This window comes from Thermobia domestica, chromosome 1, assembly GCF_964235325.1.
Source record: "Thermobia domestica chromosome 1, izTheDome1.hap1.1, whole genome shotgun sequence".
NCBI lineage: Eukaryota > Metazoa > Arthropoda > Insecta > Zygentoma > Lepismatidae > Thermobia > Thermobia domestica.
This window is the reverse complement of record NC_137454.1, coordinates 298,840,048-298,858,180: the sequence shown is the minus strand read 5'-3', so window position 1 is coordinate 298,858,180 and position 18,133 is coordinate 298,840,048. Positions and strand designations below refer to the sequence as shown.

At 34.2% G+C, this 18,133-nt stretch overlaps 1 protein-coding gene across 1 annotated transcript in view; it reads left to right on the top strand.

The window, feature by feature from the left end:
* LOC145667722 (head-specific guanylate cyclase-like) overlaps positions 1-18,133 on the top strand; it is a 649,486-nt gene that overhangs the window by 410,688 nt on the left and 220,665 nt on the right. The window lies entirely within an intron of this gene.

Here is an 18,133-nt window from a genome sequence, read left to right as displayed (position 1 = left end):
TTTAGTCCTGAACAAGAGTTACAATGCGCAATAAACACGGTGTGTAGCCAGTTCTTGTGCTATAATGATCTGTGGAGGCACTTTTTGAACGCACTGTATAATCTTTAAAATTAGTACACTATAACTTTCCCCTTAAAATTCAAATGTATTCAAACGATATAATAAATAGAGAAACAAATAGAGTAGGTTTTAAAGAAGCTTCAAGTTTTGTTACTTTTTTTTCTTTTTACTAGGATTATGCAATTAGGACTTACAATATTGTAATATCCGTAGGTATTTTATTCCTCACATTAGCTCTTGAACGCAATCAAACTTTTCACTTTTCTGACAATAGATAATTACTGTAGAACTATTATCTCGGACGAGTAGGTGGGTTTGCTAATTGAATCAATTTGTTAATATCTTAACGGGTAACGATGATTTATGTCCCTCCATTAGATCATACAAAAATTGTAGAACGAAAGCGGAATATCGAAATATTTGTTTTTCTTTCTTTTTCTTTCTTTTTTTTTTTTTTTTTTTTTTGCAATAGATATCTAGAGCAATTATCTCGACCATATTAGTTAATAAAGTCAATACGTTAAGATCTTAACGGGTAACGGCGACTTAAAGTTTGTCCGTTGGTATACACGATAACCCTTGAACGAAACCTAATTTTCGAATTCCGTTTTTTTGGAAATACAATAAAAGTTATTAATCTCATCGTTAAATGAAAGCAAAATTCCTCCAGCTGTTGACATCTGCCGGACAAAATTGAAACTTCTAGTCCGTGATCCTGTCTACTCTAGTGAAGTTTATTCTTCGTTTTATTAGTAACGTCATATACACTTTTAAAAATCCCGTCTCACATAAGTGTGCCTTAAAAATGCTCTGTATTACTGAAAGTTGTTTTAAGAACATGGATACATTTTGACTAAACATCAGAAATTTAATATTTTGATAATATAATTCCAAATATCATAATTTTCTCATATTAAATTTATTATTCCCAATATTACTTGATGCATACACAAAACTTACACATGCATACTTGATGCATGATGTATCTAAAAACTTAATCTACGTTGGAAAATTTTTATGCTTGATGAGGCTTGTGTCAGTTAAATTCTACGCGAAAGTACATCTTGTTTGTATCTTAGGATAACTTCTGATAGGTTTATCAATAAAATCACACAAATAGTAGTTCATAAGAAGTATTAATATCTGAGTCAGAAGTTTGTGAGTTCAAATATCGCGTCCGGCTAGAATTTGTTTCATTAAACAATATAAACTTGAAAGAAATCTCATTATGTTTCATCTGCGTTGCAATTTTATATAAAACTTCGGTTATTTCACTTTAGGTGAGTGCCATGTTTCTGTTAACTTTATATGAAAATTGTCAGAAATATGCCACTAAATTCGTCACTGCCAGATAAACTCGCTTCCTACAATCCGTCTGGGAACTGTCAGACACCAATCTCACTGAATAAACGAGATATTCCGTAGTTACAGTTAGTATGAATATACAACATTTGGCATAAGTTAAATGTAATTTGTCTCAAAATCTTTATATATGCCTTCTGCATCTGAAAGAGCCCTCCAAATTTACAGAGAAATCGGCGCCCTTGCTTCCTGTGTTGATGGGAGTGGAACTAGCGAGAGTGGCTTTATTTCCCATGTATTAGTTTCTCTTTCATTTGCATGTTATGTACCTGCCCTCTAAGCCCCGAATTGAGCTGCCAACTCGTGAATTGTTTGTGACAATATGAAAAACGAATAATCAGTGGGCGTCTTTCTTTAAATGTGATGAATATACCCACATATCCCAAATTACTAGTGTGTGAGTGCAATGTTTTATTCATGTTGTACACAAAAAAGTTAAAAACCAATAAAGTAGAACCCAAAAAATATAAAATCTGCATCATTTTTAACAACTGTTGTTTGTTTTGGAATAATAAAGTCTGTCGTTTTATTAATTTAAATATTTATTTAAGAAGAGGGATTACAATATCAGAGTTCCTCTCTTCTTTGTTCTAACCTTCCGCTAATAATTTTAATATCGATCATAATATTAAAAGTTTATATTATTTCTTCCAGTTTTCTATTTTCATATTATGGGAAAGAGAAGAAACTAATACTCTAATTTTATATATATATATATATATATATATATATATATAAAGGATGGATCGCTCCTTTCGTGTATTATGTTGGAGAGGATAACTTTCAACATATACCTCAGCCTTCCGTTTTAAAGCCCAATGTGTGGACAACCAACCTTATTGTAAAAACGCGAGAATCTAACATTGGAGAAGACTCTTGCCTTTCCACCCCGTCCCTCACAAGCAAAATCTGTAATGACGGTGCTGTTTCTTTCAGGACATGGAAGAATTAATAAAATAACAAATTTAAGGTACATGACTATAGCCCCATTTTGTCATTCGTATGTTTATCATTACCATTTAACCATTAAACACCAGGTAAACCTCTATTCTCTTTTTACCGAATATTCTTAGAGGTGATTCGCATGGAATACATAACTGTTTATAAGGAATATGACCAATTATGATAATCATTCTAGCAAAATAACATTTTAAAAAGAATATGTTTCACTTTGAAGCAGGACGACACTGTAGATACTAGCTGACACACATTTTTAATCACATCCTTTGTGTGTGGCGCCTTTACCTCATTTCAGTCGCCCATGGAAATATCCGCCACAGCCAGGTCTTTCATTCACTTTTTTTCCCTGTTGTTGGAATACTGCCAAGTTTGCTCTTTGGAGCAAGGTTTTGGCTGCCTGGAAAAGTACTGCTCCAGAAACATGTATAAAACTTCAACTTGGAACATCACTGAGTGTATACATGTATAAATTTTTCAGACAGCAGAAGACAGAAATGTTACGTTTGTGACATATTTATTTTAGTATATTAGAGGACATAGAGAGCTGTAAAATGTGTCCAAGTGAAACAAATATATCAATAAAATTATCCATTAGAGTAATACTAGCTAATCACCACATTTCATTCTGTTTAATATATTTTCATAATTGTTCTCTACATCTTCAGCATCATCCGCATCATATTCGTGCCAAGAAATGTCAGGTTCGTATTCTCTGAAGCAAAATTTCTCCAGGCAGTGAATTTAATACTGTCACATGGCAATTCAAGATCTCTTTTCTATTCCTTAGGGCTTGAAGTTTTCTTGGTTGCGAACACTTACCATATATCTTGAGAATAATGACTGTTAAAATTTTATAATGCGTTACAGAACTGCGAAGATATATCAGTCAGTTAGTAGTGTTTGGCAATTATACGAGATATTATCAAAATTTTCAATAATTAGGACCTACCGCTTGTAATCTCTTGATGTGAATTTGCACTAGTTGTCTGCTATATAACATTGTTATGAGTGTATGTGTTTCTTACTTTTTGTTGGTTTCGTTGGGCTCTGTTCTCTTATGTCTGCGAATTTTGAAATTAGGTTTCAAGGTGTAGAAAGCTACAACTGAAATCCACTGAATGCTAAAGGAGGCTCTTGGTGAGCTCACTTTAAACTAAGCAGGAATATTTGAGTTGTTTAAGCATTTCAAAGAGAGCCAAAGGTCCGTGGGAGATGAGAGACAATTGAAAATGAAATGAAATCTTTAAGTTTTACGTCCCACTGTTATGCCGGTTAGGCTAAAGGAGACGGTGATGATGAGAGATGAGTGAAATGGTAGAATGAAGAAAGTGGGAGGAAACGGGAGAACCCCGAGGAAACCTATGAGAGACAATTGAGTAGGCCATTATCATTCACAACTCCAGAAATGATCCTGAAAGTGTATGTAGTAATCCTTGGAAACACCACTGATAAGAAGGGTCACGAACTTCGTGACTTGTCATCTGGAAGACCAAGAGACAGTCATATCCAAGACCCACCCGTCTCAGTAAACTGGACACACCCATGACCTGGACTGACACAATGTGACCCGGTGAACTACTCGACCCACGAGACAGAGTGGTCCGGAGAACGAAACATTGCCATACACATGGAGAGTATTTGTGAGGTTGGTAATGGAATTCTACAACTTGATTCTCTTCTCTCTCTCTCTCTCTCTCTCTCTCTCTCTCTCTTTCTGTCTTCTCAGTAAGCCTATAATTTCTTGCTCGCTTGTTCGTATTTAAGTGCGTTAAAGAATTTTACCGAAAGATAACTAAAGGCAATGGCGGCCTTAGCTGGTGCGGAGCCCGAATGGGAACATTTTGCGGGGCCCCAGGTTTACAACTAACTCGCACGAAGGCCTGTAGAACCTATAAATATATATATCGTGCTCTCCCTGCTGGTCTAGTGATTATACACTGAGAAAAAAATATATGTTGTGTACTTAAAAAGGTTGGTTACATGCGTAATTCCTGTATTTTTTGGACTTAACGTACAGCAGACGTATAATTGAAAACGCATGTTTTATAATACTTTCCGTATAAGTGTTCCATCTATACGTACATTCCGTATGAAACAGTATAGACGGTCAGGATCCTACATACAAATGGACGTGTATAACATATAGCTGAGGAATGTAACATAAGTATATACATATGATATGCGGTAAACTGATAGATGTCAGATATCCTGCAACGGCATGATGTATATCTAAGGGCAGTGCGTATGTAGCGTATGGATAACGTATGCTCCATACTGGTTTCTGTAGTAAGCAAGAGGATTCCGTATATTTTTACAATATACCGCTGTCCGGAGAACGGATTTTTCTCAGTGTACCCATTTCCTTTTATAATGTTTTTCTATCTGCAAAATGTTCTGGTGAAAATGCTCACCCTGTTCATTGCTTATAACAGCTGATTTTTCAGAGATATAACTCAAATGGAAATGCAGATAGTGAATGAATTTTAAAATACATATTTCACCCTTGTGCCTTGCAATTTTTCAAGAAGGTTCTGTATTAGTATTCTATAGTTTTCTTCTCTTACAAGTATACCTATCAATGTCGAAATCTAGTTTCTTGACCAAACTTTGCAGAGAAGTGCGGAATATCAAGAAACGAGCGTAAGTAAAATTTAAAATGTAACCGTCCATAAAAACGGCAGCAGTACCCAAAAACCTGATTGATCAGAATAAGCCATAAGAATGTATTTCTAGTTTGAAAATTTCATTTTATTTTTAAACCTAGTAAAGGGATGAGAGAAAAAAAACACATTAACCGACACCGGGAGGAAGTATACATCTATTTGAAGGTATGCTTATCATGGACGCCATCTTGAAGTTTTCCATCTTGTATCTCGCTCGACTTTTTTTAAAATAGGAAGGGAGTCATGAAATATATATCAAATTGTGCTAGAATTTTACGAGAAATACAGTGGTGAAGTCTACGTTTCCATAAGTTTATATTTGCAAGACATAATGAAAAGTACATTGATATGAATTCGTTGGTTCAAATATTTAACAACATTTTAAAAAGAATTCAACTCAGGAAAACCTAATGTACTTTAGTGAGAACATCGTAAGTAGCTACTTATGAAAGGTATGATCAGCTTGAAATCATTATCGACTGCATACAATATGAAATGGTGATGAGACGATCACAAACCTTAAGGAACTATGGATAACGAATGACATATTTTCCATTGGATTATTCAAGTTAGAAAACAAACCTTCATAAACAGCTACCAATTCAGTACGCACTAGTATACATTCGGTTTTCCTGACTTGATTTGTTCACAGGAAAAAAAATCCATGGGATTTCTCCCAGGAGAGGGCAAAGTTTGTCTTTTAGTTTTGTATTTTTAATATAGCTAGAAGAAAAGATTTGGAAAGAAGTCGCACTGAGGCTGATTTATTTGATACCATCTCGGTATTAACGGCAGTACCAAATCACATAACAATCAATAAGAACGCCAGGAACTTTCTCTTAACGAGGTGTTCAAAATAAAAGATGGAGTGCACTCAGAACATTGATATACATTTTTACATAAACTCAAAGAAAACAATATTTTTACGACCAGGGGTGTGTGTGTGTGTGTGTGTAAGGAAATTTAAAGGAGTGTTGGGTGTGTTTGGGGTGTGCAGAATACTCCCTGGATATAATATCTATTTTTGCAACAGAAGCCATCTTAGTGGTACCATAGCCTCTTGGCCGGGGGCCGCGTGCAGAATGGCATATATTAATATTACATGTTTTAGGAGCAAAATTTGGTCATAGGGATCACAACACACTTGTTTGCTCTGGAGCTTAACATGCTTTTAAAACCATGCTGGAGAGTAGATTAGACTGGACAGTAGAGTAGACGGCAGTAGCGTGGAGCCCGATTGGGAGCAATCGGTCCAATCGGCTTAAGGCCGACCCTGATTAAAGGTTTATTAGAGTATAAACGCATGCAAATCACCAAAAAGATACGCTGGGTCTTTTCTTATGGGAGATTATTAATATTTAATCGAGAGAGCATGTAAACCTTGTCGTTTCAAATATAAAATATTATGCTGAGCCCAAATGGTGTTTTCTTAACAAACAAAAATCACTGCACCATTTTTCAGTATGAGAAAACGATAAACATGAAGTTATATTCGAGATATACAATACATAGTATCTGGATTAAGAAACATCGCACCGAGAATCAAACAAATGAATGTTCGAACTACTAAACAGTTTAATGAACACCATTAATCTACTATAAAGTTCTGTGAGAATGCTTCACAGCATATATATTGCCTGCTTCCGGGACATCGGATCTGTTCGGGTCAGATCGGGTCTGAGAGGCAATACCTAAACCGAGATGACTCGGACAAAAAACGTGACCCATGATTCATTCCATCGCTATCCAGAGAACACAATGCAGACAATCACTGCTGTTTGTAATAAAGTTGTACTGTCATATGGAATATGTCAATGCATTCTAACTTATGAAACGGATTGCAGGGAAGTTTATTTCCTTGTCTTTTGAACGATAATCAACAAGACTATCACGACAAGAAAGCATGGTCAATACCCCCTTCCCCATCCACTAACCTACTAACCCTTTTGATTTCTACACCTTCCCTAAAGTTCAATTCTGGTGAAAGGGTCGTTTTTAACTATATCGAAGATATCCAATCCGAATCACAACATTTCTTGAACACACTACACCCAGTAAACTTCTGGCATAGTATCTAATTATAGAGAAATCATTGTAATCGTTGCTTGCAAGCCCAAGGTGACTACCTTGAAGGTGACAGTGAAAATTAGTATTTAGGGTTAGATTTTGTGTGTGTGGACATTGTCGTAAATTTTGAATAGCATAGTATACTTTTCTTATTTCGCTGTTGGTTGTAAATATTATTTTCATGAAGTTTGGTACGATCTTTCTTTGATCATCTGTATCGAGTGATATGGAAATTAGTCAATAAATGAAAGCAGGGGTAAAAGTGCGGGGAAGGAGGGGGACGTCGTTCCTTCACTTCTCGAAAATATCTGTGGCGTCCCCCACTTTCTAAAAAAATACAATGGGCAAAGATAGGCACGGGGGACGGCGTGACATCATGCGTCCCCCCACCTTTTCAGATCCACTTGTACCCCTGAATGAAACGGTAAATACACCCACTTGAAATTTTACTCTTAAAATGGTGTTTATTGTTGATAAAACTTCGTGTGTGCTTTCTTTCAGGTTTAAGATTTGCTCATATATTTGAGCAGTGAGGGAAGTGAACGTCCATTTGGCATAAAGATTATTCATTCTTAATAACATTTTACGTGTTTGCGTTTTCTTTGAATGTTAAGAATTACGAGTGTTGCTTGAAGATGAAATTGCGGAGTGTGCATTTAGTGAGGAGATTGCTAAGCACTGTTTGACATAGAGGAATCTTTGTATGTTTTCTTTGATGCTGTAATATAATGCATATTGCTTGAGAGTACTGCCTCATCACTTGAAAAATAGCACTTAACTTCGCTAAGGCGTGCTATACACTTCGAGATCAATCCTAGGAAATATCTTAGGATTTATCTTCGGAAAAATATTATGACATATCTTGTAGGAAATCCTACCCTTTTTGTGCCATACACGTGAAGAGTTTTCCTGTCCGACCGAATACGTTTATCAACATTGTGAAATAGTTATATTTAATGAAGAATTACTATGCTAATTATACTGCACATCCCACTGATATTAATATCAGGCGCTATATTGTTAAATTGGATACCACTTAAAAAAACATAAATATCAGAAGGGTGCTGGTATACTTTTGGCGCACCACATTTTAGAAAATTTACAAATAAAATTTAATACTTTGCATGAAAAACATATTTATAAGGATTAAATTTCTGCAAACAACAGAATTAAATACAAAGTAATACAGCTGTATTTTATGTTTACTATTGTAGGGTTACTAGTGTAAAATCATTATAAATGTTTTAACGACGGATAAAATAGGTGTAAGACAATGTTTAGCAGAAAAGTCCAGCTAACTTTTCTAAGAAATGTTACAATTTCGGTAGTTTCTATTTAGATTAGTTTAGTTTAGGCTGGTTCAGGTTAGTTACGGTTATATTACGTTAGATTATATTAGTATCTGGCTCCAGGTAATTTCCAAAAAGTGATAGAATTTCGCTTACTTCTATTAATATTAGGTTAATTTAAGTTAGTTAATTTCATTAGGTTAGATTTGGTTAGGTTGTGTTAGGTCTAAGTACTTGCATGTTCCATTTCTCCTGTAAATTTTGTATGTTTTGCCTACTTCTGGACCCCTTCTGCAAAACATTACCTAAGTGGGTACATATGAAAGATAACCGGTGATACTATTTTCCAATACCGGTTTATTTCTGTATAGTTTATAGAAGCTATAGTTTATGTTTACAAGTGGAGCGCTACTACCACGATACCATGACAATTGCTATTCAAACTCGTATCATTGCCGAAACCCACTCGTTTTCAGTACATTCACTGACAAGCCTGCTTCCGTCGCTCGCACGCTCTGAGTGACGCTCGGGCTCCGGCTTCGCCCTACCCTGACTCGGTTAGATAACGTTCGTACTTTCCAGAGGCCACCTAGCACGCTTGGTTTGCGTTTTTTGCACTATAGTTTTTATACTATATATCCGGACCCCGTATTTGTACGCAAATCGTAAAAGAATTGTAATTTATTATCAATTGCTTTTGATGGTCCCCTTGAGGGATTCTTTGTATGCTATGTGAATAATTTTCATATCGGTGAACGCAAACCATTTAGGAAACTGATAAATTATAAATTTTCAACAATTATTTCGAGTGGTACACCTAAAGTAAACCTTCACGATCAGAAGATACCTCATCAGTTGTGTTTTCACTTGTTTTGTTTTCATCTGCTCTCACCTGATGTCGCTTAAATCGAAATCTTACGAATTTTCTTTCCAAAATAAAGCGTGCTCTAAACAAGAGAAATCTCATAGGATTGTTCAGAACACAGGAAATGACATGCGATCTGATGCTATACACGTTGAGATTTTGACTCTAGGACAAATTATAAGAGATTTCCTAGGATCTATCCTATAGTGTATAGAGAGCCTAACTTGCGAAAATATTACTAGGAGTTCATTCAGTATAGATTTGCGGTAACGGAACGCAACATTTGTGTTTCATTATCTAATATTGCATTTCACATACTGATTTTGTGATGTGTGAGTACCGCAAATGTTGCATTTTGGAATAATATATCCAGTGCAAGGTTTTCAAACACACTAGCAGTTGTTCTTAACGCATATTCAGCATTGCTTTGCGATATACAACTTTTGAAAAGACTGATATGGAATGAGGTCGTAAATGCTTAGGAATCTTGGCCAATGACTTCTGTGTACCGTATATAGGACTAATCTTAATTGAGAAATAGGATTTGAAAATATTTTAAATACAATTCTTTCAATTCCCTCTTTAATTTTGTTGTTTGTGCCAACTTTGAGTAACAGGAACTCTAATGCATTGAGCTCGTAAACAAATGAAATTATTTTTATTATTATTATTGTTATTATTAATACCTTACTTTAACGAGCGAACACTTGAAAAGTCTCAGTTTATGCACAATTTTCATCAGAAAAGTTTTCGTGTCTTAGAGAAGGAAAAGAGAAAATAATTATGCTTTTTCTTTATTGTTGTGATGAGGAATTTCTTTTCAAAACTTCCTTCATTGAAAGCCTTGTTAAATTCTGATTTCTGTGTTACAGTTCACTCCTTAATAAGCAACGTTCCTTAAGTGTTTCGCTTATTAGTGATTTCACCCTCCACTTGCCCTTTTTTCTCTTGATTTTTTCTTTTTCTTCGCTCTTTTATTCTCATTATTTTCTTTCCGCTTTATTTTTTGTTATTTTTCTTAAATATTTTCTATTCAATTCTGTTGAGATTACATTAAATTAGGGATAACCTTTCACGTACTTTGATTGTAAGATATCACTATTGTTTCTTGAGTTAGAAAAAAACACTCAAAGAAAATTAACTAGCAATTATCTAAAATAAAGCTTCTCTCGTTTCCACATAATTAATTTTTTTCTATTGTTTCTTGTTTTTGGTTTTTAACGTAAGATATAATATTCTTATTTCAAAACACATTAATTAGCAAGATTCAGAAGATTTGTGTGTGTGACTTAAGTATATTACGCGTCGCCAACCTGTACCAAATTCGTAATGGAAGTATTGCTCTTCGATCGCAGATAAGCTGTGATACTGAGCAAATCATCACATCAACAGTTGAACAACTTGAAATGAGTATAGGAACATAGTACACTTGTAATATGTGCATATAACAATGACCATACACAAAATCAGGCAACTGCATCCAGCTGATGATGGACATAGTTAAAGCAGTGCATCCAAAAAATGCTATAGTTTTATGAATATATGTTTATGACTATAGTTTTATGGCTATAGTTTTATACAATACCTCCATTGGTTTCAATGAATGGTGTTCTGCATGAAAAATGCTCTGTCGGGCAAGTTTGCCTTTATAAAAGATATTACTTTTGGTTCAAGGGTCAACTATCTTATCATAAATACCAGAAATATCAAGTTACTTAACTCAACCATTATTGGCTTCTGTCGTAAGCATTCAGGAGCTTATAGTTTCACTTCAGGTCTGTCTGTCTCTGTGTGTGTAGTACTTTTTTCTCGGTAACAAGCGACCAGATCTGAACCAAATTTTGTGGCCATGTAACTCACAATATAAAGAATAATGATCCCTACATTTGGTGACCAAGCTTGACCAGGAACAGACTCGACTTGGTTTGTATGTTATACTTCATTTGTCGGTAAATACTAGACAGATCTAAACGAAATTAGGTAGGCTAGTAGCCTAACATCTAAGGAATAAAATTTGATATATATCGAGTGACTAAGCTCAGTCAGGGATAGGCTCGGCTCACCTAGGTTTGTGTGTGGTATTTTATTTCTTAGTAACTTCTGACCAGATCTGAAATAAAGTTGGTGAACAACTTGTCCGTCAACTAACAAATACAGATTGTTATGTTTGGTGGCCGAGCTCGACTAGCTACAAGCTCAGGTAGGAAAGAAAAGCTGTATTTTAGAGTTTTGTACGCCTGGACCTTCTGAGTTCGGTTCATCTTAGCTTCTGTTAAAAACCAATGTTCAAAATTTAACAGTGATCGTTCGAAGTCCAGCCTTCGAAATTGCGCACACCTACTTATATTGTTTGAAAACTAGTTTTTTTTAGTTAATGGGATTGTTCTAATTTATTTACTGAAACCACAACATTATATATATATATATATATATATATATATATATATATATATATATATATATATATATATATATATATTGATCAAAAGATCCAACATATTTCAGCAAAAAATTCTTTGTAGGCCTTACATCTGGAGAACTATATACAATGGCGCCAAACCCAAACTATCACTTAACTCAGTATGATGTGCTTATTCGGTTAAAAAAAGAAAAAATGAAAATTCCGTTTAGGGGCAATTCAAAACTTTTGTGACCCCTGATATAAAAATACATCAAAAGATCCAATATATTTCAATCAAATTTTTTCTTATACGCCTTACATCTGGAGAACTACATACAGTGCAACCAAACCCAAGCTATCAATTATTTAGGGGCCATTTAAAACTTTTGTGGTCTCTGATCGAAAACTGCTTCAAAAGTTCCAATATAGTATTTAAATCAAAAAATTTCTTGTACGCATTATATCTGAAGAACTACATATAGTGTAGCCAAACCCAATCTATCAGTATGATGTGCTTATTCCGTGAAAATTACGAAAATTTGATTTAAGAGAGATTCAAAAATTTTGTAGCGCCTGATCCAAAAAGTAATTAGTGGCCAAGATTACAATCTTTTGGTGCATCTTTTTTCTGATATCATTCCTAAAATTCTTGTTAAAACATGAACATGTATCACCAATAATGAATATTTCTCCAATAGTTTGTTTTAATTTATTAAATAAATTACCAAATTGTTACATTAAACGCCCACACTTCAATGTCAGATATGTCTGTTAGACAAATTAAGATAATACGTATATGTATGTATGTCCGTTTAACACGTATTGCAATATTCCAACTGCTATACTTAGCAGTATCGTATTAAGGCTAAATATCACAACAGGGATCCACGAACATATCCACTCCTGCTTTTCTGATTCAGTCCTAAGAGATGATGAACTCAATGAAAGTATAGTCATAGAGCGTTTAAACTACCAGAAAGTCTATCACGCCTAGCACAGCAGGTGTGTTTCGTCTTAAAATAATCGCGCGCTCATGATGTGAAATGATTCCAATGTGTTAAATTGAACAACCGAACGATAAACCGTAATTTTAAATGCTGTAGACTCACCTAACACTTCTTGTAATTGTTGGACAGTTTGGCATGACAGTTGTGTAGCCTGACACATATTTTAAAAATTAACTGAAAAATATTAGTTACTCTTTCTTATACTCGCAGAGTAATGTTGAATGTGTTAAACTACTATCATTAAACAAACATTGTAAAAACGCGAGAATCTAACATTGGAGAAGACTCTTGTCTTTCCACCCCGTCCCTCACAAGCAAAATCTGTAATGACGGTGCTGTTTCTTTCAGGACATGGAAGAATTAATAAAATAACAAATTTAAGGTACATGACTATAGCCCCATTTTGTCATTCGTATGTTTATCAGTACCATTTAACCATTAAACACCAGGTAAACCTCTATTCTCTTTTTACCGAATATTCTTAGAGGTGATTCGCATGGAATACATAACTGTTTATAAGGAATATGACCAATTATGATAATCATTCTAGCAAAATAACATTTTAAAAAGAATATGTTTCACTTTGAAGCAGGACGACACTGTAGATACTAGCTGACACACATTTTTAATCACATCCTTTGTGTGCGGCGCCTTTACCTCATTTCAGTCGCCCATGGACATATCCGCCGCAGCCAGGTCTTTCATTCACTTTTTTTTTCCCTGTTGTTGGAATATTGCCAAGATCTGAAATAAAGTTGGTGAACAACTTGTCCGTCAACTAACAAATACAGATTGTTATGTTTGGTGGCCGAGCTCGACTAGCTACAAGCTCAGGTAGGAAAGAAAAGCTGTATTTTAGAGTTTTGTACGCCTGGACCTTCTGAGTTCGGTTCATCTTAGCTTCTGTTAAAAACCAATGTTCAAAATTTAACAGTGATCGTTCGAAGTCCAGCCTTCGAAATTGCGCACACCTACTTATATTGTTTGAAAACTAGTTTTTTTTAGTTAATGGGATTGTTCTAATTTATTTACTGAAACCACATTATATATATATATATATATATATATATATATATATATATATATATATATATATATATATATATATATATATATATATATTGATCAAAAGATCCAACATATTTCAGCAAAAAATTCTTTGTAGGCCTTACATCTGGAGAACTATATACAATGGCGCCAAACCCAAACTATCACTTAACTCAGTATGATGTGCTTATTCGGTTAAAAAAAGAAAAAACGAAAATTCCGTTTAGGGGCAATTCAAAACTTTTGTGACCCCTGATATAAAAATACATCAAAAGATCCAATATATTTCAATCAAATTTTTTCTTATACGCCTTACATCTGGAGAACTACATACAGTGCAACCAAACCCAAGCTATCAATTATTTAGGGGCCATTTAAAACTTTTGTGGTCTCTGATCGAAAACTGCTTCAAAAGTTCCAATATAGTATTTAAATCAAAAAATTTCTTGTACGCATTATATCTGAAGAACTACATATAGTGTAGCCAAACCCAATCTATCAGTATGATGTGCTTATTCCGTGAAAATTACGAAAATTTGATTTAAGAGAGATTCAAAAATTTTGTAGCGCCTGATCCAAAAAGTAATTAGTGGCCAAGATTACAATCTTTTGGTGCATCTTTTTTCTGATATCATTCCTAAAATTCTTGTTAAAACATGAACATGTATCACCAATAATGAATATTTCTCCAATAGTTTGTTTTAATTTATTAAATAAATTACCAAATTGTTACATTAAATGCCCACACTTCAATGTCAGATATGTCTGTTAGACAAATTAAGATAATACGTATATGTATGTATGTCCGTTTAACACGTATTGCAATATTCCAACTGCTATACTTAGCAGTATCGTATTAAGGCTAAATATCACAACAGGGATCCACGAACATATCCACTCCTGCTTTTCTGATTCAGTCCTAAGAGATGATGAACTCAATGAAAGTATAGTCATAGAGCGTTTAAACTACCAGAAAGTCTATCACGCCTAGCACAGCAGGTGTGTTTCGTCTTAAAATAATCGCGCGCTCATGATGTGAAATGATTCCAATGTGTTAAATTGAACAACCGAACGATAAACCGTAATTTTAAATGCTGTAGACTCACCTAACACTTCTTGTAATTGTTGGACAGTTTGGCATGACAGTTGTGTAGCCTGACACATATTTTAAAAATTAACTGAAAAATATTAGTTACTCTTTCTTATACTCGCAGAGTAATGTTGAATGTGTTAAACTACTATCATTAAACAAACATATCACGACACGGTTGGTTTGTTGATTTTGAGTTTATAGCGTCTAATTTTATCACTAATGCATTATGAGATTTGGACCCATATCTTAACATTCAATCTGGGCTACTTGAGCGCTGACCGGTAATCGAGACCTTGTCACAAGCCCAAATATCGTGACATTGAAGAATAAGCTATTATTCAGCAACATCGCAATTTCCAATTCTATTTTGTCACACATGTTTTATTTCATTTTAGTTTCTAACATAATAAGAACATTGTCAGTGGATGCAAATGCATTCCTAGACTTCTGCTCCTTCATGTTTTAATGGAAAATCAACATTAAAATTGTAAATGGGATAATTGGAAGACGAGCAGAACTTTCAAATTGTGGAATTTTAATTAATTGAAAACTTTTATCTTACATAAAAAGAATATCGAGCAGTAGTTTTGCTTTGACTTGTCACATTCTTACGAGTAAAACTTGAAGAAACGTCTTGCAAAGGAATTGGTAAAATTTATCATAATGGATCGTTGTTAAGGTGAAGTATTTGCATCACTGCACGATTTGTGCAAACGTTCTTTTTATCTATTTGATGAAACATTTCTAGACTTGCAGAACATGTCACATAATAATTACCTCTAAGAGCATGATTTGTCTACATATGAAATCAAATACGTTTTGAATATGGAGAAACTTTGTCTGTTGAGCCATAAGATTAAAGTAGCTTTGAAACTGAGGTTAAGAGAATTTCTGAAACAACAGAACGCTTTGAAAGTGATAAAGACAGTGCTACAGATGTAACTTTCAAATTCATGGGTTTCCATGAGCAGTATAAATTTCCCTTCACGAAGTGATCAAACCAGTAAAATGTCTGTCGTAACAGCATTCTTACTTGTGGCCTGGTAAAAACTATTTTTTTAACATAATGTGTTATCTGCGTCTTATTAGATTATCCTAGCTGTTAACTTTGACAGATCTAAGGCTTTCAATGTGAAGGATATTATCAACAAATTCGATGTTGCACATGGAAGCGATGCATTATTTTACATTTACAAAACTATGTCTAGAAGTAAGTAATAGTTTTATATATATTTTGTTTTATTTTGACTTGTAGAATACTGCTCTGTGGTCCGTGGGCGCCATTTTAGAACACAATAGATATAATATGAATCAGATTGCAAAGAAGCTTGATATTATTTAATTCGCTCGCTTACTATTTTTAGGGGTGTAGCCAAGGGGGAAAAGGGGCCCTGTTTTTCCCAAACTACTTTCAGCTACGAAATGAGGTTCGTCTGGTATATGTTTAATAAACTTATTTAATAGTTAATGCAAATGAGGGCGTTTATAATAAAATATGAACATTTAAAAAAATCAAACATCATCAATACGGTTTCTGCACCTAATTAAAACAACTAAAATTAATCATCTGTTTTATATTCACATTTCTCTAACTGGGCACACAACGTGTGAATTCACTACTATATTTTTGCTTAATAATATCTGATATTTTTTTCGAGTTTTTTTCCTTTACTATTTTAACCGACATAAAGACAAAATCAAACAAGTTATAGACTGCCATAAACAGGATTTGTTTTCTTATGAATTGCTTATTGATTCGTCTTTTACAATCCGGGTTTTAACTTCAATACTGTCAAGGTTTTAACTTCAATATTTGTCTTTTGATAAGGTAGCATCGTGGAAATATAATATGTGTATAGTATGTATGTATGTATGTATGTACGTATGGCGAGTTAAATTGTTTTCATATTCTGAAAGAGGTCATTTGTTCTGCTTTTAATATGTGAAAGCCTGCCTCCTCCTGAAAGTAATGTTCCTCTAGAACGACCTGCTGCCTACATCCCTGATTATCCTGTAGTAAAAGTTGTAAGTTCTATTTCCAAATCGAAACAAAAATCCACTGGAAATTAGACACCTGACTCAAACGCTCGTTTTACTAATTGTTTTATATGGAAACCTTTCAAAGCGAGTATTATGACAACCAGTTTTCATAAAAAGATGTAGTTTTTACGTATGTGTTTGTAATTCTTTTCTCTACTTACAATATTTCTAAGTAGCGCGTCTGGTTTTGTCAAGATTCGCAGTAGCGCGAGAAGTCAGGGCGCAGAACTGCTTGTTGCGAATTGTCAACACCTCTCAAAGTCAATTGGATGCCGTGTGAAGCCAACTCAAGGTCATGTCGTTTTATATCTGTTGGCAGCAACATACGTGCCGAACATATTAGAACAACTGATAACTATTAGGAATTAGCGGTACTCATAGTTTGAGATGATTTCCTTTTATAGTAGGAATTATAGTTGGCATAGAGTAAATAATTGTGGATTTTATATAAGAGATTACAACCTTATTTGCATTTAATGCAGTTCTCGTGCTAATAGTAAATAGCAAAGCACGTCCATGTTCAGTATAATCACTATGCATTTTCAAATAAAGGCAGACAACAAACGTAGCGGAGCGACGATTGTTAACTATTTTGAATTAGCGTTACTCATGGACTGAGATGATTTTTTATTATAAATACGTAGATTAGCTAACAAAATAATAATCAATTATAAAGTGTTGTGTGAATTATACAATTTTTACTTTTTTTGTTTGTTTGTTTGTTTCTCACTAGTCTCAGCTGATTTTCTCTGGGCTTCGTGTCAGAAAATTAAATTTCTTTAGTTGAAGAAATGAAAAAAGGAAGAAAATAACGAGCTCGGTTTTGCACAAAACGATATAGTTTAAAATAATGCCTGATTCGGGTCTTTTACTACTCAGGCTATGCCGAATAACAGTTGATTGTCTCCATGACATATATCACACAGTGAATGATTGTCTCGACTTGGCATAGAAATTCGTATAACTAACTTCACTGTCAAATATAGAATGAATTACCTTAGCTCAGTGGTGGATCTAGAAGGTAAAATCTAGAGGAGCCAGCCATACCCAACACTATGATAGGTATATCACGAGTTTACAATTTTTCATGGGCCCTGTAGAATTTTCCAACTTAACACTCTCCCGATTGATACTATGGCTAGATTGAACGTTCACATTGCGAAGCTCAAGTATTGTTTTACACTTTGCATAACAGAAAAACTTTCAAAAATATATTAATAATAGTTTCAATTATTTTTCTTATTCAAAAAACTGAGGAGTTAGGTATCCCCAGTCCCGG